The following is a 19,932-nucleotide window of genomic DNA, read 5'->3' on the forward strand; positions in this document are numbered from 1 at the left end:
GATGAGTAACTTTATTAGAAAGGTATTTTTTAATGTTCGTATTTTCGCAAAAAAAAGAAGAGATTTTTCAAGTTAGAATTTAATTTTTATTTCTTAAAATAGTTTGATAATCAATATTAAATGACAACTGAGAGTCATTAAAAAGATTTTGGGACATTTTACAACTACTGCAAAAAATTTCGTCGGTAATCAAATATTTTATTGAAAAAAAAACAACTTTAAAATAGGTTTAAGAATTAGTTTTTCCCAAATTTGCTCCTTAGCGAATTTGACAAATAAAATGTGTAAGGAAATTGTAAACAAATTGGAAATTTTATAAAAATAATCAAATTTAGTAAATAAGTACCCTAATCAGTGATATGCTAATAATTAATCCACATTATTTTCAAAAAAAAAAAATTAATCAGGGTGATTTCTCAGAAAAATCTAATAATGGTAACCAGTCCTGCCAACTAATACGCTTTTTGAAAAATATTTTTCAGATTGGTAGATGTTTAAAAACCAAAGCTTTTTGAAATTTTGGTAATTTTGGCAACATTTTAAAAGCCTCACCACTAAAACAGCTTAACTTGAACTAATTCCTTCACCTGTGATGATGATCTATTAATTGTTAATACATCTTCTCCTCTATACAATACAAGTTGTTACAAGAGAAATCTTTAACAGCCGTGAATTCTTTAAAAAGTGCAGCAAAATTAAAATTATTGAGCTTTTAGTATTCTTAATTATAAACTAGCTACCTCTGATTATTTTTTTTCTCGTAATAAACAATGCGATTAATATTCCATGACTTTTAATAAATCTTAATAGTCATTCTCCTTTTGTCCTATTTTCCATCTTGATACAATTCTCGTGACTCTTCATAATAGTTACCAACAATTAAATTATCATTTCAATGAAATGATTAAGTTATCCGTCACAAGTTATAAATTTATTGAGTCAACAGTTGAGTTAGATGTACTGATACGCCTACGACAGTTAACCCTTTCTGGTGCTCCGTAGTTAGTCTGGCAACACTAATTCAACAAATGTTACAAACCACTAGAAATGTAAAACTAATTGTCTGTAACCGTCTAACATCCACTATTCTTAAAACACAACAATGATCTAGAGTATGTCTCCTCATTTATAATGTAATGTTTGATGTTGCGCTTACTAATATCCTGCGCCTGAATAAAATTTTCAATCAAAATTTGATAATCCGAAACGGGGTAAGGAAATGAATATTTATATTATTCTGGAAATTATGTTCTGCATTTTCTGATAAATATTCATTGAAAATATTACATAAATAATTTATATTTCATTATTAAGATTTAATAAAATATGACACTAAGAATTATTACCTTCTAAGTTTTCTAATGAATGCTTATTGAGAATATGACATTATTTCCTTAGTGTTCCTTAGTGTCCCTTGGCAAATTATTAGACGCTCTATAAGATTCTATGTAAAATCTTAATTATTAGGTGATACTCTACAGCTTTATTATTTTTACGCGGTTAAAACCGGTTTGTACTTGTTTACGTTCGTGTCTCAATTGGTTAATATTGTAATACAATACGTTTAAAATAAATACAAATAAGAAATATGTAAAAAATCTCCTGAATAAAAACCCAATACATGCATATTTAAATATAAAATTACTGCATATAAACTCATGCAAAACATGTAATTATTGAAAAAAACCACAGTGTGTCTAATAATTTGGTCTAATTATTATAATATACTAATGTGATGCCTGATATAATAAATATACGATATTTACATAATATTTCGTCTAATTTTTCCAATCATCGAATTTATATTATATATAGTCTAATTTAACCAATTGATACACGAACGTAAACAAGTGCAAACCGGTTTCAGTCGCGTAAAAACAATAAGGCTGTGGAGTATCACCTGATAATTAAGATTTTACATAGAATCTTATAGTGCGTCTGATAATTTGGCCAAGGACTCTATATCTTTTTGGGGTCAACATAAATAGAGATGAAAGTAGTTATTATGTTGAATATCTGCCTTGGAATCATACCATTTTAGTCATTTAAGTATTTCTAAGTTTAGTACTCCAAGTGTCAATATTTGCATTGCATAGAATTTATAACGACGATATCAAAATAAACTCCTGGGTTTTTCAAGGGTCTAGCGATAGCTAAAACTGCAACATAGTTTGATAAACTATAAACTGTTTCAAAAAGACGGCATTTAAAGAAGTAATGGAAATCGTAAAAGAATTCGAAACTGAGTGTAAAAAATAAAGAATAGTTCTTCTGGAAAGTGAAACATTCAAGTCAGGAAAAAAATAAAAGTGAGAAAGTCGCTGATGCATTGAAAAATGCAGGTAAGTCTACCAAAAAGTGAAATCGAAAAGGATTTCCCTCTCAACAACGGAATTTCATTATTTCTTTTACATGCTTTAAAATCCCGAAATTCATTTATTCTTTTCGTTTCGAATCTTCAATCGGTATAAAAACGAATGCTTTCTTTCTCACATCGCAGAAACAGCAGCGTTCTTTTCGTGTTTAGAACTTTTCAACTGAGTGTTCGAATCAATTTGGAATCAATATGAGAATATCTACATTAAAAGTGTGCTTTCTGATTTTGTTAAGTGGAGTAATATGTAATGCAATGCCCTCTAAGGATTCAAATTTGGTGACAGCTAGTGCTAGAAAAGGGCGTTATTCTGATTCAGAAGAATTTGATGACTCACCCGCCTTTACATTGCAGCCTAGTGATAACAGCATGAAGTATGACGATGACAGTAAAGTTTACATACCTTTAATTCGGGATGTGGCTAAACTGAGTCTTCTTGACAATAATTCTAGGAGAAAATGGCCGTTAAAAAATTGGAAAATTGAAACAGAAGCAAGACCAACTTTTCTCTCTGCAATTGGAAATGTTTTCAGTGGCCCTACAACAATAATGGCAGCATTCGCATTTCCACTCTTCTTCATTGGCACCCTTTTTTTTCCATACATCGCCAATATGTTCGCCAGCATGAATATGTTGCCTCAGGTCACCACAACAATCGCTTCAGGATTTGCCCGAAGTTTAGATGGACGAAACGATGGATTGAGTGCAGATCGAATTTTGGACATCATCAATGAATATGGTGCAAGGAGTTTGGAAGATCCCCAGTGTCTTCAACGGTTTTTGTGCCAAACAGTTACATTTGGTGTCGGTGGCCAAAGAAACGACCCATGGTCAGCTCGCGAAGTGTTGAACAAAATTTTAAAGTCTGTTGGTGAAGAAACGTGGGATGCTCTTAGGATGAAGGAAGTGATGAAACATCTAAAAAGTGGTAAATGTGATAATTTAAAGTGCAATGGCTCTCGGGCATATTTAACGAATGATTTGTCCCTCGTTGATAAAGTTATATCGTTAGGATCTAAATTATACAAATCTAGAGATTTATTTAAAAAATACTGATTAAAAAAATTATTTCTTTTGAAAAATATACAGAGAAGAAAATTTTTTCAATTCTAAATTATTTTATGACCTCTTAGTTAAAATTGTAATTCTGTCTCGTCATTTGACTAATGAGGCACGCAAAGGAAACAAAATTATTTTGTTTATTGATAAAGTTATATCGTTAAAGTTTAAATTACACAAATATAGAGATGTATTTAAAAAATACTGATTAAAAAATTTATTTCTTCTGAAAAATATACTGAGAAGAAAATTTTTTCAATTCTAAATTATTTTATGATCTCTTAGTAAAAATTGTAATTCTGTCTTGTCATTTGACTAATGAGGTACGAAAAGGAAACAAAATTATTTTGTTTATTGATAAAGTTATATCGTTCGGATCAAAATTATACAAATCTAGAGATGTATTTAAAAAAATACTGTTAAAAAAATTTTTTTTTGAAAAATATACTGAGAAGAAAAATTTTTCAATTCTAAATTATTTTATGACCTCTTAGTTAAAATTGTAATTCTGTCTTGTCATTTGACTAATGAGGTACGAAAAGGAAACAAAATTATTTTGTTTATTGATAAAGTTATATCGTTAAGGTTTAAATTATACAAATCTAGAGATGTATTTTTAAAAAATACTGATTAAAACATTTATTTCTTCTGAAAAATATACTGAGAAGAAAAACTTTTCAATTCTAAATTATTTTATGATCTCTTAGTTAAAATTGTAATTCTTTCTTGTCATTTGACCAAAGAGGCACGCCAAGGATTTGTTTCAAATAAACAAAATTATTTTGTTTATTGATAAAGTTATATCGTTAATGTTTAAATTATACAAATCTAGAGATGTATTTAAAAAATACTGATTAAAACATTTATTTCTTCTGAAAAATATACTGAGAAGAAAAACTTTTCAATTCTAAATTATTTTATGATCTCTTAGTTAAAATTGTAATTCTTTCTTGTCATTTGACCAAAGGGGCACGCCAAGGATTTGTTTCAAATAAATAAAATTATTTTGTTTATTGATAAAGTTATATCGTTAAGGTTTAAATTATACAAATCTAGAGATGTATTTAAAAAATACTGATTAAAACATTTATTTCTTCTGAAAAATATACTGAGAAGAAAAACTTTTCAATTCTAAATTATTTTATGATCTTTTAGTTAAAATTGTAATTCTTTCTTGTCATTTGACCAAAGAGGCACGCCAAGGATTTGTTTCAAATAAACAAAATTATTTTGTTTATTGATAAAGTTATATTGTTAAGGTTTAAATTATACAAATCTAGAGATGTATTTAAAAAATACTGATTAAAACATTTATTTCTTCTGAAAAATATACTGAGAAGAAAAACTTTTCAATTCTAAATTATTTTATGATCTCTTAGTTAAAATTGTAATTCTTTCTTGTCATTTGACCAAAGAGGCAAGCCAAGGATTTGTTTCAAATAAACAAAATTATTTTGTTTATTGATAAAGTTATATCGTTAAGGTTTAAATTATACAAATCTAGAGATGTATTTAAAAAATACTGATTAAAACATTTATTTCTTCTGAAAAATATACTGAGAAGAAAAACTTTTCAATTCTAAATTATTTTATGATCTCTTAGTTAAAATTGTAATTCTTTCTTGTCATTTGACCAAAGAGGCACGACAACGATTTGTTTCAACATACCTGCCAACTCTCCCGCATTTTGCGGGAGATTTTATTTTCATATTTAAAGTGGTAGTAAATATATACTATTTTTTCTTTTATAAATTTAATTTTTAAATGATTTTGATCACCACTATTCTTACAAAAATTAAGCACATATATTAATATGCGTTACTATCATGGTTGTCAACTTAAGTTTTTTTCAAATACAACGTATTTGTTTGCTAAAAATTGAAGTTTTAATTCCATTTTAATACCACTGGGAAAAATGATAATGGAAGGGATTAAAAGTTGGCACGTCTGGTTTCAAATAAACAAAATTATTTTGTTTATTGATAAAGTTATATCGTTAAGGTTTAAATTATACAAATCTAGAGATGTATTTAAAAAATACTGATTAAAACATTTATTTCTTCTAAAAAATATACTGAGAAGAAAAACTTTTCAATTCTAAATTATTTTATGCTCTCTTAGTTAAAATTGTAATTCTTTCTTCTCATTTGACCAAAGAGGCACGCTAAGGATTTGTTCCAAATAAACGAAATTATTTTGTTTATTGATAAAGTTATATCATCAGGATCAAAATTATACAAATCTAAAGATATATTTAAAAAATACTGATTAAAAAATTTATTTCTTCTGAAAAATATACTGAGAAGAAAAACTTTTCAATTCTAAATTATTTTATGACCTCTTAATTAAAATTGTAATTCGTTCTTGTCACTTGACTAATGAGGCACGCTAAGGATTTGTTCCAAATAAACGAAATTATTTTGTTTATTGATAAAGTTATATCATCAGGATCAAAATTATACAAATCTAAAGATATATTTAAAAAATACTGATTAAAAAAATGTATTCAATTTGAAAAATATACTGTGAAGAAAACTTTTTGAGCTCTAAACTATTGCATGACCTCTAAGTAAAATTTGTAATTCTCTCATGTCATTTGACTAATGAGACACGCCAAGGATTTATTTCAAATAAACGAAATTATTTTGTTTATTGATAAAGTTATATCGTTAAGATCCAAATTATACAAATCTAGAGATGTATTTAAGAAATACTGATTAAAAAAATTATTTCTTTTGAAAAATATGCTGAGAATCAAAATTAAGGTATCAAAATTAGTTTCGTCAGCTTTTTTTACAAATATTAGATATAAAATTTTAAGAAACTAGTTGTTTTATTTTACGTAAAAACTTACGAAACTAGGAAAAAAATTATTATGAATTTATTATTTTTTTAAATGGCCATTTTTATGCAAAAATAAGGCATTGTTTTGCTAAACACTGTAAAAAAAATTTTTATCACCCAAAACAAAAAAAATCCCTTGAGAATTTTATTTAGAAGGCTATCAACTATGTTTTGAACTATTATCTTAACAAGTGCATATACTACTGAGTTAGGAATCAATGTAGCTGAAAAAGCAATTTTTAAAAAAATTCCGCTCGTGTCTTTGCGAAAAAACATGCATAAAAAATAAAATTCTACTCTTTTATCTTTGTCTGTGGTTCAAAACCTGTGTGATATAATCATAAAAACTCATAAAAAATTATCGACAATTAATTTAAAATTAATATGAAATATCATGTTTAAGAATAAGTAAAATAAGAAAAAAAAACTAATTTTGAGATAATGCATTTAAAGATTTAAAATCGCTAGTCTATCCAAACAAAAATAAAGTATTTTTAAAAAGCTACGATTCTAAATTTATAATAAACTTAATTAAATTTTTTTTCTCTAAAATCATATTTTTGCTCTAGTAAGATACCTTAAACAAATTAAGTTTACTGTGATTCATATTTTGTTACCACTTTACATGTTATGGATTGACTTCTGGGTAGTTCTACGATGACCATAGCAATTAAGTTTACCGTAATTGATATTTTGCTACCCTTTTGCATGTTACGGGTTAAAACTTCTGGGTAATTCTAAGTTTATCATAGTAATTCAGTTTACTGTAATTGATATTTTGCTGCCACTTTACATGTTATGGGCTAAGACTTCTGGGTAGTTTAAAGTTTATCATAGTAATTCAACTTACCTAATTGATATTTTACTACCACTTTTCATGCTATGGGTTAAGACTTCTGGGTACTTCTATTTATCAGGTCCGATTCAAAGACTCTTAACTATTTGAGGGATTCGCCAATTATTTCTGTCAGTGATCGAGAACTAAAGAAGAAATTTTTGAAACAAACAAATTTTTTTTTAAAAAAAAGGAAACTCAAATATTTTATTTTTAGCAGTTGGAAAAACTGATTCTCATTAATCAAAATCTATTAATTATATAAAATTATGTATCTTGCGTCCCATAGTTCTTCTGAAATCAAACAAGGCTGGCATTTTTTAACAAAGTTGAAGCTTTTTGTAAGTTGAAGCATTTTTTAACAAAGCTGAAGCAAAGCTTTAACAAAGTAAGGTGAAGAAAATGTAAATTTAATTTCTGCGCAAAGCAGCTACCACGTTTTTTATAAAGATACTTTTCTTATTGATGTAAAATAAAGAGTCAGGCAGGTAAACGGTTAAAGAGTTCAATCATTCATCTAATCTATATGACCTTTTATGAATCTAATTAAATTAATTGTGTTTAGTGGTGGACAAAATCTTTTTAATTTTAATTTATTATCAAATATAAATACATTATCCTTGTCCAATTATGAAAATTAATTTCAGAAACTACGGAGAATCCGTAGTAGTTGGAGTCTCTGATAACTAAACTACTAAAAAAAAAAATCCAATAATAGTTAATCAAAAACTTATTATCGGTTTTTTAATTTGGCTCTTCTCTCTTAATTTGATTTTTAAACAATTGGTTCTCTATTGGGTTAATGAGAACTTTTACTGAATAAGATTTTGCTAAAGATTTGTTTTTAAGACTGTTTAAACCTTGCATTCTTAATTTTAAAAGTTTGAATTTTAAAATCTGATCAAAGTTGCGATAATCATGAAAAAAAAAAATGTGGTAGCAAAAATGTAGAAATGACTTTTTTTAACGGAATTTGTTTCTATTTTAAGACATTTAATTTATAAGTTTTAAATATATTTGATTATTTTTCTTAAGTAAACAGTTATGAATAAAATAAGTTAAAGAATTGACATCCCATTCACAAATAAATTACTAACTGGATAATTTGGCAATCATTTAAAAGAAAAAAAGTACTGCTTGTAGACACTCTGTTTTTATAACTTGACAGAATTTTAGAAAAAAGAAAAATAATATGAAAAAAATATTCAGTTAAAATTTTTAGTAAATAGATATTTTAATGGTTCAAAACGATAAAAAAAAAGAAATCAACGAATCTGTTTGTTGATATTTTCCCCCGTTATCTACAACTTTTGGTTTCAAGAAATCATTGGGGAGTTTTCGATCCAGATACATGTTTTTATGATATCAAGATAGTACTTGCAAATAATTTATAATGGATATAAATGCACTTAGATATCAATGCTTTCAGATTTTTCGGAAGATTTTATTTCCTTGTTTAAAGTGGTAGCGGCATATAATCATATTTGATTCATGGTTTAGTTTAGAATTCATTCAGAATGTTTTTGACCATTACTATAAATAAATATTGTAAAAGTATATAAAAGCATATAAAAGTACCGGCAGATATGATATTTTTTAACGTTTTAGCAAGATTTAAAACATTCCTAATAAGATTTGTTAACTAAAAAAATTGGTATTTCTACCAATTGGTAGTTATGAGCTACCTCTATGCTATTTTCTACCATTTATACAGGGCTCCCACGACCTGGAAAAAAGAAATGAGTGGTAGCTAAGATTTTTCAAGACTACTGAAAAATGCTTAAAGTTATCTTTTATTTGTGGATTGCGAAATTGTTCCCGAGTTATTTTGTGCACCCATATCAAAATTCCCTCCGCCTGTAAACGCCATTTTTCTTTACTACAACTGGCATCAGTGATACATATTACTGCCATCTACCGGCAACTGCTTAAATTAAAACTTGAATACTTTTGGAATAATTTCATATGTTCGTTTTCGTCTTCGTTATTTTACTATAACGCTTCGAAACCCCAGAGGGAATTATAAATAACCCTGTACCCGTATAATTCCTTTAAATCAAATATTGATAAAAGGAGCTTAAAACATCTAGATATATCTAACTTTTACTGATACTTTAAAAAATTTTCCAGACAGCGGGAACGCTGTTATAGTTTCCTAGCAAAATTACCATGAAACATAGCGTAATTACTTGAGAGCAAAGATTTAAATTTTTTTTTCTTTTATTACTAAAAAAGTTCACAGAATTGCTGAGGTTTCAAATGAAAGCACCGAAAGAATTTTTTATTAGAGATAAAATTTCTTTACTTTTTTATATAAATTTATGAATAATTCAATTTTAAAAGTAATATAAGTCTTTTTTCCCCGTAAATTTTTGTGTATTTTGATTTATTCTTTATAAATATTGACTCTTTCTTTGTGCCATACCATAATTGCTTTATTAAAATTATTCTTTTCCAACAAACAATTAGCCTAGGTTCACTCATTATGTGATTATAAGAAAAAACTACACTGTAAAAACTGTGGTGTTAATACCCATCCGAATTTGGTGTTGAAAATCTCTAAAAATTGCTTGATACTCAGAATCAAGCTTTCTCATACACACTTCAAAGGGTATAGTTAAACCTTAACTTCAGCAAATGATAAAGCTTACACCATTACTTCATTTATGCATTATTTTCTCCTATCTTGGCGTTATGTTTACAAAGGAAGTAAGACGATAGATATTTTCCTTTACAATCGAGTTGAAAAAAATTTAATTTTGTCTTGCATGATGCTGAAATATCCACCGAAGTAAATTGTCATAAAAAGGTATTTATGTTTTTAGTTGTATAATAAAAATAATTTTGTTCTTTTAAGAATTTGTACCTAAATCTGTCAATTGTATTAGTTAATTTTATAATATTTAATTTCTATCTGTTTCGGTTTTTCTAAGCCATCTTCGAATTAATATTATTTTTTATAGCGTGTATGCTTGATAAATAAACTAATCTAATTTTAAGAAATATTGAATACATGCATCCTAAATTAATAATTCTTGCTTTATAATGTATTGTAAAAACGACTTTACTGACTGTTATGTATCATATCTTATAGCAATCATGGATTTTAATGTTACTGTAGAACTAAAATGGTTGCGACCGCCCCTTAAAGAAATTTAAGATATTTTTGAGGTTTATTTGCGGTGTTAAGGTTGATCATAGGTTTATCCGAAGTTAATCTAAAAAACAACCTTAAAAGATCAATATCCCAAGGTGTATAATCAAGGTGTGACGTTGTTTTATTCGCACTTAAGGTTGTTTTGAGGTTGACGGATTATTTTTTCTACACTTCAAGCAAATACTTATATTTTAGGTGTAAATAATTTCACCCGATCTAAACTAAAATTATTTCAGAGTTATATATGAGGTTGATTTTGTGACGTGTGAATACGGTTGAAATCGAGGTTTATTAGTGAGGTTATTTTTGGTGAAAAACATAACCTCATTTTCTAACTCAAGTTTATTATTCCTTACATTTGTTAACCTCAAAACAACTTAAAAAAAACACCGTATTTTTCTGTAAGGGCACGCTACACCAAAATGGTGTATAAAAAAATTTCTGGTTCGAGACCTTTTTCCTAAAGTACCATCAACGTTGAACCATAATGAGCTGTAAATTGGTTGAAACCTTAATTGTTAAATTTAACCATGTTTCCATTTACCTTTGAACCGTGTTTCTATTCAACTTGAACCATGTTCCCATTCAATTTGAATTATTGTATAATATATTCCTGCTTAAGAAAAAACTATAATTTAGCACCACAGTAAAGTATCAGCAATAAATTAATATTTAGCCACGATTTTCTCATTCAATTACAATAATGTTTTTCGTGAAAAAAGATAAAAAGTTAAAATGGAGTAATTGTGTATGTTTTTACTTATTGTGTGATCAGTAAATTTGCTTTAAAATCATGACTTTTCTGATTCATTTGCAATGATGTTCTCATCGAAAAATAATGAAAATGAATTTGTAGTAATTGTATAAGTATTATTATGTGATTAACAAATTTCTTCTGAAAATAAGACTTTTATGCTTGAAGTTATGTTCTCATTGAAAAATAATGAAAATTATTTCGTAGTAAATATATATATATTTATATTTGATTAAAAATTTACTTAGAAAACAAGACTTTTCTTATTCAATCACATTGATGTTTTTCCTGAAAAGAAGGAAAATAAAAACGGAGTAATTGAAATATGTTTTTATTTATTATGTGATCAGTGAATTGCTTTAAAAACAAAACTTTTCTGATTCATTGTCAATAATGTTCTCATCGAAAACTAATGAAATGATTTCGTTGTAAATGTATATATTTATGATTTGATTAACAAATTTACTTAGAAACCAATCTTCAATCGCATTGATGTTTTTCCTGAAAAGAAGGAAAATAAAAATGGAGTAATTGAAATATGTTTTATTTATTATGTGATCAGTGAATTACTTTAAAAACAAAACTTTTCTGATTCATTGTCAATAATGTTCTCATCGAAAACTAATGAAAATGATTTCGTTGTAAATGTATATATTTATGATTTGAATAAAAAACTTACTTAGAAAACAAGGCTTTTCTCCTTCAATCACGGTAATGTTTTTCCTGAAAAAAAAGAAAAGAAAAATGGAGTAATTGTATATTTTTATACGTTTTAATTTATTATGTGATCAGTGAATTACTTCATAACAAAACTTTTTTCATTCCTTAACGATAAATTTCTCATCGAAAAATTAGGAAAATGAATTTATAGTATATGTTATGTGCTTAACAAATTCACTTAAAAAACAAGGTTTTTCTAGTTAAATCATTATAATGTTTTTTTCTGAAAAAAATATAACTGGAAATAGAGTTATTGCATATATTTTAACTAATTATGCGATCAATAATCTTAATAACAACAAGGTTTCTCTATTTCGGTTAGAGTACTGCATCCACCAAAACATAATGAAAATAAATCCGTACAAGTTCTATACGCTTTTATTTATTATGTGATCAATAAATTGTTGACTCTGCTAATCAACAAGATTTTCTGATGCGTTCCCAAAAAGTAATTAAAATAAATTCGTACAATTTTAACTGCTGAGAAAAAAAAAGGATGAAGCTCCTTTTTTATTAGAAATTGAGGAAAAAAAAATCGATATCAAATACTTTAATTAATTTAATCATTTCAAGAATATTGGAACCATTTTTCAAAGATTTTCTCTCAGAAAAGTAATTAAATTTCCATTTTTAAAAAAAATAAAAATATACATTTATTTAGATTTTATTGTCAGATAACGAATCTAGAAACAGATAATTGCTATTTTTAATGTATAAAACGAGTGGTGTAAGTCAACGCTGCTCTTAAGAATTGCAAGTTTCCTTTTGCAATTAGATTAGTCGCTTGGGGGTACAATTTGATTCGATTTCTTGAAGAAAAAAAATCTATTCCTTTTTCTCAGTTATCTCAGATAATGCCTTTGCAGCTTAAAATACATTGCGCTTTCCTTATTAAAAAACTTAATTGATTTATTCTTTTAGGATTTTCCCCATTCAATAGAATTTACATTAAAATTAACTGCTGTTGAAAAATAAGATTGTTTATCTATTAAAGTAATGGAGTACAAATTGAAATTGAGAGAATAGGTTTTTTTCAAATTTCATTTGTTTAACTATTTTATGTTTTATTATTAATTTCTATTAAAAGATTTTCAAATGTAATTTTTTGTTCTTTCTTTATCATTAGACTAAATTATTTTTCTAGTACATCTCTGAGAATTTGTGTCACTGGGGTAATACAGATCATAATGTTCAACTTCCAGGGCTTAGCAGGAAAAGAGAAGACATTTGGTGGTAAAATGTTTTCCGGTAGAGTAAAATGCTCGCGACCACCACAGCCAGTGACAGTAACATAAGATACATATGTTTACCTTTTGTATAAAAATTATAACAATCTAGTGCATATCAAAGTCATTTTTGCAAGTCATACTTGTAGTTTTTAGCTGCATACCTGTTAATAGCTGAAAAGCTGATAAATTTCAGCGATATTTTGTTATTCTATTTAAAACGATAGAAGAATATCATATTCATTTTTCTTTTCATTCTTTATTTCGAAATTTAATTTTGAATGATTTTAATTATCATTAAATATGATTAAAAGAAACATTTATATATGTCAATAGATATAATGCAGAGATGCAAACTGCTCCAGATTCAATGAATTGTTTTTAAAAACGGAGGAGAATTTCTAAATAAATTTTGCCCCGTTACAGTTCATTTTGTCAACTTTTTTAAGGATCATCCGAGTTTAATCCCAGCCCACCGAAGACTCCCCGTGTAGTAAATGGTGACTGATGCACGTTAAATCTGTCGAGTTGCAAAGTCCTCCATGTTCTCACAACAAATCAATACTTCTGGGGGTACTGATCTAGGATTTTCTTCGTCTTCTGGATTGGTTCAAAATTACAAGGCAACGGAGTAGAACATTAGTAGTCGTAAACCCAGAATTGGGTCGGCTGCTCAACGACGCATATAAAACATAAAAAACATAGGTGCCTAGAGCCGTGATGGCTCAGGGGATAGAGCATTCGCCTTCCAATGAGGTGAACCTGGTTCGAATCCCAGTGATTGCTGGTCGATACGAATTCGGCATACAGCTTGCACAGACCATAGTGCTGACGTAAAACATCCTCCGTGGTAGACGGGTCATGGGTTAGAGTCCCCCTTCCGATTGGCTAACCGTTGGAGGTTTTTGTGGTTTCCCTCTCCGTGTAACGCAAATGCGGGTTAGTTCCATCAAAAAGTCCACTACGAAGGCAAAATTTCTTCCAATACTCGATCCAAGAGCTCCCTTCTCTTCTGGATTGCGTTCAAAATTACAAGGCTACGGAGTTGAACATCAGCAGACGCAAACTCAAAAAATTGGGTCGGCTGTTCAACGACGGTTATAAAATAAAATAAAAAACATAGGTGCCTAATATAAGTGAAGTGGTAATGGTTTTTTTTACCACCTTGGGAAACTGATAAGTACCCTAATACTATAACCAAACTACACATTCCTAACACCTAACATACAAATCTCTCTTTTTTTCTTTTTGCATTTGCTACGAATTTCAGTACGGTTTCATACTATTACATTTACCAATTTGAGTTAGAAATTCAACTCACCGAAATAAAGATTAACTATACAAATAGTATTGGTTAAAATGTGATATTCAGAATTTACCACATTTCCCCCATAGTTTAATAGATAATTTCAAATTTATTTTATTACTTCCTGTTGAGTTTCAATTATTTAAGTTTATGAAGATACGTTTTAAAAGCGTAAGTATACAGCATAAAAAACACGTGGTTTCATATACCTTTTAAATAGAGCCCCTGAATTAGACAGGCCGACTCATCATCTATTTTTGCTCCAAAGAGCTAACATAAGCAGAATACTAACATCACGTTAACTTGTGAACTTTTTTGCTCCAATATTGCTTGATAGGTCAGCTCTGATAGTATAGGAGCCTTACTTTTAAAATATTAAGTCTGTGACGTCATGACCATACGTACCGTTGATTTTACCTGCTATAACCTAACCCATAAACCAAAGATAAATAAGTCATAAAAACGTGCCATATAATTAATTTTTGATACATAGATTAGAGCAGCAAGCTAGGAAACCACTCACATTATAAAATATTCACCAAATCCTATGAAAGGCTTTTTCTTTGGAATATAGCTCACTAACCGATAATCGAAGAGCGCTTTAAAGAAGACAGGTTCACATTTAATTATTCTGCTCTATTTGTATAGATTCATATGGATTAATTATGTTAAAATTAAAGGTGAACGCAAGAACAATTATATTATAGAGTTCTATATAGATCCTACCTGCCGACTTCAGTTCTTGAATAGCAGTTATATGAGTATTTAAAAATAAATTGTAGGCAAAAATTATTTTTATATTCAAGTAGAATCTAAATACACCTACATATAAATAATGTGCAGTTATAACTATATTAAATTTATTCTTGTGTAGCGGTAGTTAAAATCTGTCTAATTTAAATCTATAGATTTAAGAATATTAAAAAAGCTTCGTTTTCCTACTTCTTTAAATATGAAAATAAAATCGAACAGAATATTTGGAATCTGTGTTAATCATATTTATATTTATGCTAATACTTCTTGCTCTTCTCCCTGTTTAAAAGTACTTCTGAAAATATCATTAGTATATTTCATATACTTTCTCAAGCTCTTTCGCTTTAATTTAGTATGCTAAGTTAAATATATTTTTAACTCTAATTAATAAGTAGTATGCAGAATTTGTTTCGAATGTTTTTTTTAATTCTTATGTCGAGAAATTAATTAGCTGTATGAATTAATTTTGCATGAAAAGTTGAGAAAGAGATTAGAAGTTTTTCAGTGGAAAAGGCATTATTCATTAGACAGTTTACAAACTAGACATTAAGAATGAATAATAAAAAGCGAAAGTTTAATTAATTTGAAGCGAAATGATAAATCTGAAACATTTCAAAATTAATCTTAGGAAATACTTGCATTTATAATTTCTTATTTTTCTTTCATAAGAAATCATAATTGCAAATATATATGATTTTCTCTCTCGTTAAACTATAGATGATTGTTATTTAGCGGAACAATTAATTTAATTTAATTATATATAGATTAAAGCAACTGTTTCCAATCTCTGGTGTCCTATAAGTTTCCAGAGAGACCGACCTTCATGATGCTTTATAGGATTATTCAAATGATATTATAAACAAAAATTTCATATTTTTTAGAATTTTTGATTTTTTAAAGATTTTTTAGACTTTTCTATTCAATTTATACGCTAACCTGCTAATACTTTTTTCTTAAAGGCACTCTTTCCATTTTTGCAAAACACGATTTCGGCAAGTAAACGGTTAAGAAATGAATCTTAATGTTCAGGGATTGATCAAAACAATGAAAACACTTCTATATTAACTCTTTGTAAACAATTTCTCTTTTCGAAACAAGTGTTTTGAAAGATTTTACATAGCAAAATTGTTGGCGCAATTTAAAAGATCATGTTTGAAGCTTTAAGGAATGATGTCGTTTTTAACCCATGTAAAAAGCTTGGAACGAACAAAATGAGAGTTGGAAGTTCAGTTGAGAAGTTGAGAGTTAACTTTTTTTAGGTAAAGTATCAGCAATTTTGAAATCATTCTATAAGGATAGCAATATTTATTTAAAAATGCATTCTAATTATAATGATATTGAAAAACGAAATCAGCTTTCAACTTCGTGCTTTCATTTTGTTCCATGCAAATTTCACATGGTAAAAAAGATACCATTTCTGAAAGCTTTAGGCATGATCTTTTAAATGGTGCCAACAATTATGCCATGTAAAATATTCAAAAACATTTGCTGCTAAAAAAAGATTGTTTAAACTCAGTTAGTATAGAATTCCATTATTTTGATCAACCCCTAGTAAACAAAACGGTCGCCTAAAAAACAAACAGAACAACTTACAAATTTAAGTTTTCCTACATTCTGCGTAAGAAACTCGTGAATTCATTTTCAAGAAATTTCAAAATTATTCTTAAAAATCTCCAGATGGCGCTGTTACCAGGAAGGTTATATAGCTCTTGCTCCTATTGGCATGTCAAACTATTTCAACAGAAATATTTACACTACTATATATTAATTTTATCCTCCGTCTGCGCAGCGTCGTATCAGCAAATGATGGTTATTTCGAAAACATCGCTTTGTAGCTTTCTCAGTGGCAGCGACATCTGTTGACAGACATTTAAGCTAATTTTGAATCGTGGTTGGAATAAATTATCTGGTTACTTAAGTAGCAAGTAGCGAATGGTATGCTTCTATTCCTACCATTTTTGCTTTAATAATTTTTAGAATCAACCGTCGTTTTGGGATAACTGGTATAATTCATATCTCATCTACAATAAATTGAAGTTTACGCATCACAACAATTGCTTCAATTCTATAAAAAGTAAGAAATTGAAATGAGCAGCGCAAAACCTATGAAAACTTAATAAGAATAAATACGAATAGGAATAACTAAATTAACGTACTCAGACTTAACAGTGCATCATATGTTCTAAGATCCAACGCATGCGCATAAGAAGCAAAGTGATTGTTAGGAGGTATGTCACCAGTAAATCGGATTTTGGGTAACTCTACATGTATGGGTGGGTACGCTATCACTCACACTACCATTTTATCCCTTATTTCTTTGTTAAAATGTGTTAGCAGATTTAATCAACATGGATGATATCAATGTATTCTCAAAAGAATACCTTTATTAACATTTCAGTACCGTTTATTAATAGTGCAAAAATGCAGAACAAACAAATAATAAATAAAAGTATAGTTTGTCTAAAGTAAGAACTCCCCTAGCCCCTCGTCTGGACCCGTGGCGATGATTATGGTAACGAGGTTTAACTATTTCATGTAGGGATGTGGGATCATTGTCTAGGACAGGTTTTAGCTCTGGTTGGCTAGAGAAATGGAAACTTTTTCTTCGATCTACTGTTTTAGTCTTAGAGTGAAGAGGTCCCGCAGTGGACTGATCGTTAAGACACGGTTCCCAGCAGATCACCGAAGTCAAGCATCACTGGCTACGGTCAGTGTGCGGGTGGGTGACCACTTGGATCAGTCTGCATAGGGACCGAGGGTGTGCGGTATTGGTCCTCGTTAAACTGTGCTACCGTAAAGTGCTCGACTTCGCGCGCAGGTCGTCGGGCTACCGAAGCGGGGGTGCTATCCCCTCCGCAGAGGATCAAAATTGTGATGGCATGTCTTCGGATCATCCTCCGGGATGTTTTCCAGACCGTCGCCAATAGCCCATTGTGCAGCTCTAGTGCGACGTAAATTAACAACAACAACAACAACAACAACTTAGAGTGAAGAGAAACTACCCTTCCTGAAATGCGCTATTCTTGTTTCCATAGCAGCAGACGGCCTCAGACTTTGTGGTGGAGGGAGTTCTTACCGTAGACCAGTGATTCTCAACCTTTTTTCTGTTGCGGCACACTTTTAATGATTTCGAAATTTGACGGCACACAATGAAAAAAATTAGATTAAAAGCTGTTTAATTACCTATTATACACTGTGATAAATAGTTCGTGATAATATTTTTGAATATGAAATAAAATAATATGTACTACAAAAGCACATTTATTAAGGGATTAATTTTTTCCTTCGACCAATTTTTTATTAGTTAGTAACATTTATTTTTTTGCTAGTTATTAATTGTTAGCTTGTTTTCTATAGTTATTAACTGCTAGTTTTTTTGCTAATTTTTAATTGTTAGCTTAATTTTTGTTAGCTATCCTTTGTTAATTTGTTTATTAATTGCATAGCTTACTTTAATAATTAGCTCTTACAACATTTTTTAAAACTGTGTGTCATATACAATTTAAGCACTTCCATCTTATTTTAAGCTTGTCAGAGACAATACAATCGCAAACAAAGATGTTCACGCGGTTAAAGGGTGGAAAAACTATAAAAAGTATTGTATACACACTTTTCTTTAATTTAAGCTGTACTCATAATAAAATTATTAAATAATTATTAATTTTTATTGTATCATTTCTAATATTTGGCGGCACATTTTACGAATTTGGCGGCACACAAAAGTTCCGCGGCACAGTGGTTGAGAATCGCTGCCGTAGACAGTTCTTACCGTAGACAGACTATAGAATACTTTTCTTCTTCTCCCAACCCCAGTAGTGGTTGGGAGGGGAGGAGGGTGGAAACCCGTTTATGCTAATATTGCCCCTAAATATTGTTTTTTCCTTTATACACAGGGACCGCACCACAACTTGGGAGACTGGCCATATCATGCCCACGAAAGCTAGTATTCTTTTCCTATGTATATTCCTTATTTAAACCTTTAAGAAACAACAGATTTCGAATAAAAATTTTAATCAGGCTGAACATAAGAAAGTGTGACCTTAGACAGAACGTTCAAGGTGAAGTGACATACTGGTATCATACCTGCCAACTCTTCCGGATTTTCCGAAAGATTTTATTTTCATATTTAAAGTGGTAGTAAGTATGTACTATTTTTCCTTTTATAAACTTAATTTTTAGATGATTTTGATCACCACTATTCTTACAAAAATTAAGCACATATATTAATATGCGTTACTATCATGGTTGTTAACTTAAGTTTTCTCAAATACAACGTATTTGTTTGCTTAAAATTGAAGTTTTAATTCCATTTTAATACCACTGGGAAAAATGATAATGGAAGGGATTTAAAGTTGGCAGGTATGCGATCTGTAACATATGCTGAATAAATTTTGCTAGATGCATATTGCTTTAGAAATATATTATTTTAGTATATTTTGAATTTAAATTTCATTTTTGATTTTGATTATCAATATAAATTTAAGGCTAAAAACTTAAGATTAAGCTAATTAACTGTTTTACAATTATTGAAAAAATAAGCTGCGTTTTTTTAAAATTATAAGCTGAGTCTGCTTAATAAGTGCTCTGACATAATGAATACGAAATAGTAAAGCATTATTGAAAAATAACATTTCGCATATATTGCATAGAAATCTCTGCATAGAAGTAAAAAAATTAAACAAATTTAAAAAGTGAAATTCTAAATGAAGTTGCTTAAGATGACAAGATTATATAACGAAAGTTTTAATTGTAAACGTTTTTTCTTATTAAAATGATTAATAAGAAAAATGATTTTATGTTCATAAATAGATCTTAAAAGTATCTTAAAATAAATGTTTGGACGAGAGAAGTAAGAATCATGAGCAGGAGCAAACATAATTCTTTTTCAATGCATACATCTTAAT

The sequence above is a fragment of the Parasteatoda tepidariorum genome, chromosome 3 (assembly GCF_982258835.1).
Source record: "Parasteatoda tepidariorum strain Cologne lab strain chromosome 3, Ptep-v5.0, whole genome shotgun sequence".
NCBI classification, from domain to species: Eukaryota; Metazoa; Arthropoda; class Arachnida; order Araneae; family Theridiidae; genus Parasteatoda; species Parasteatoda tepidariorum.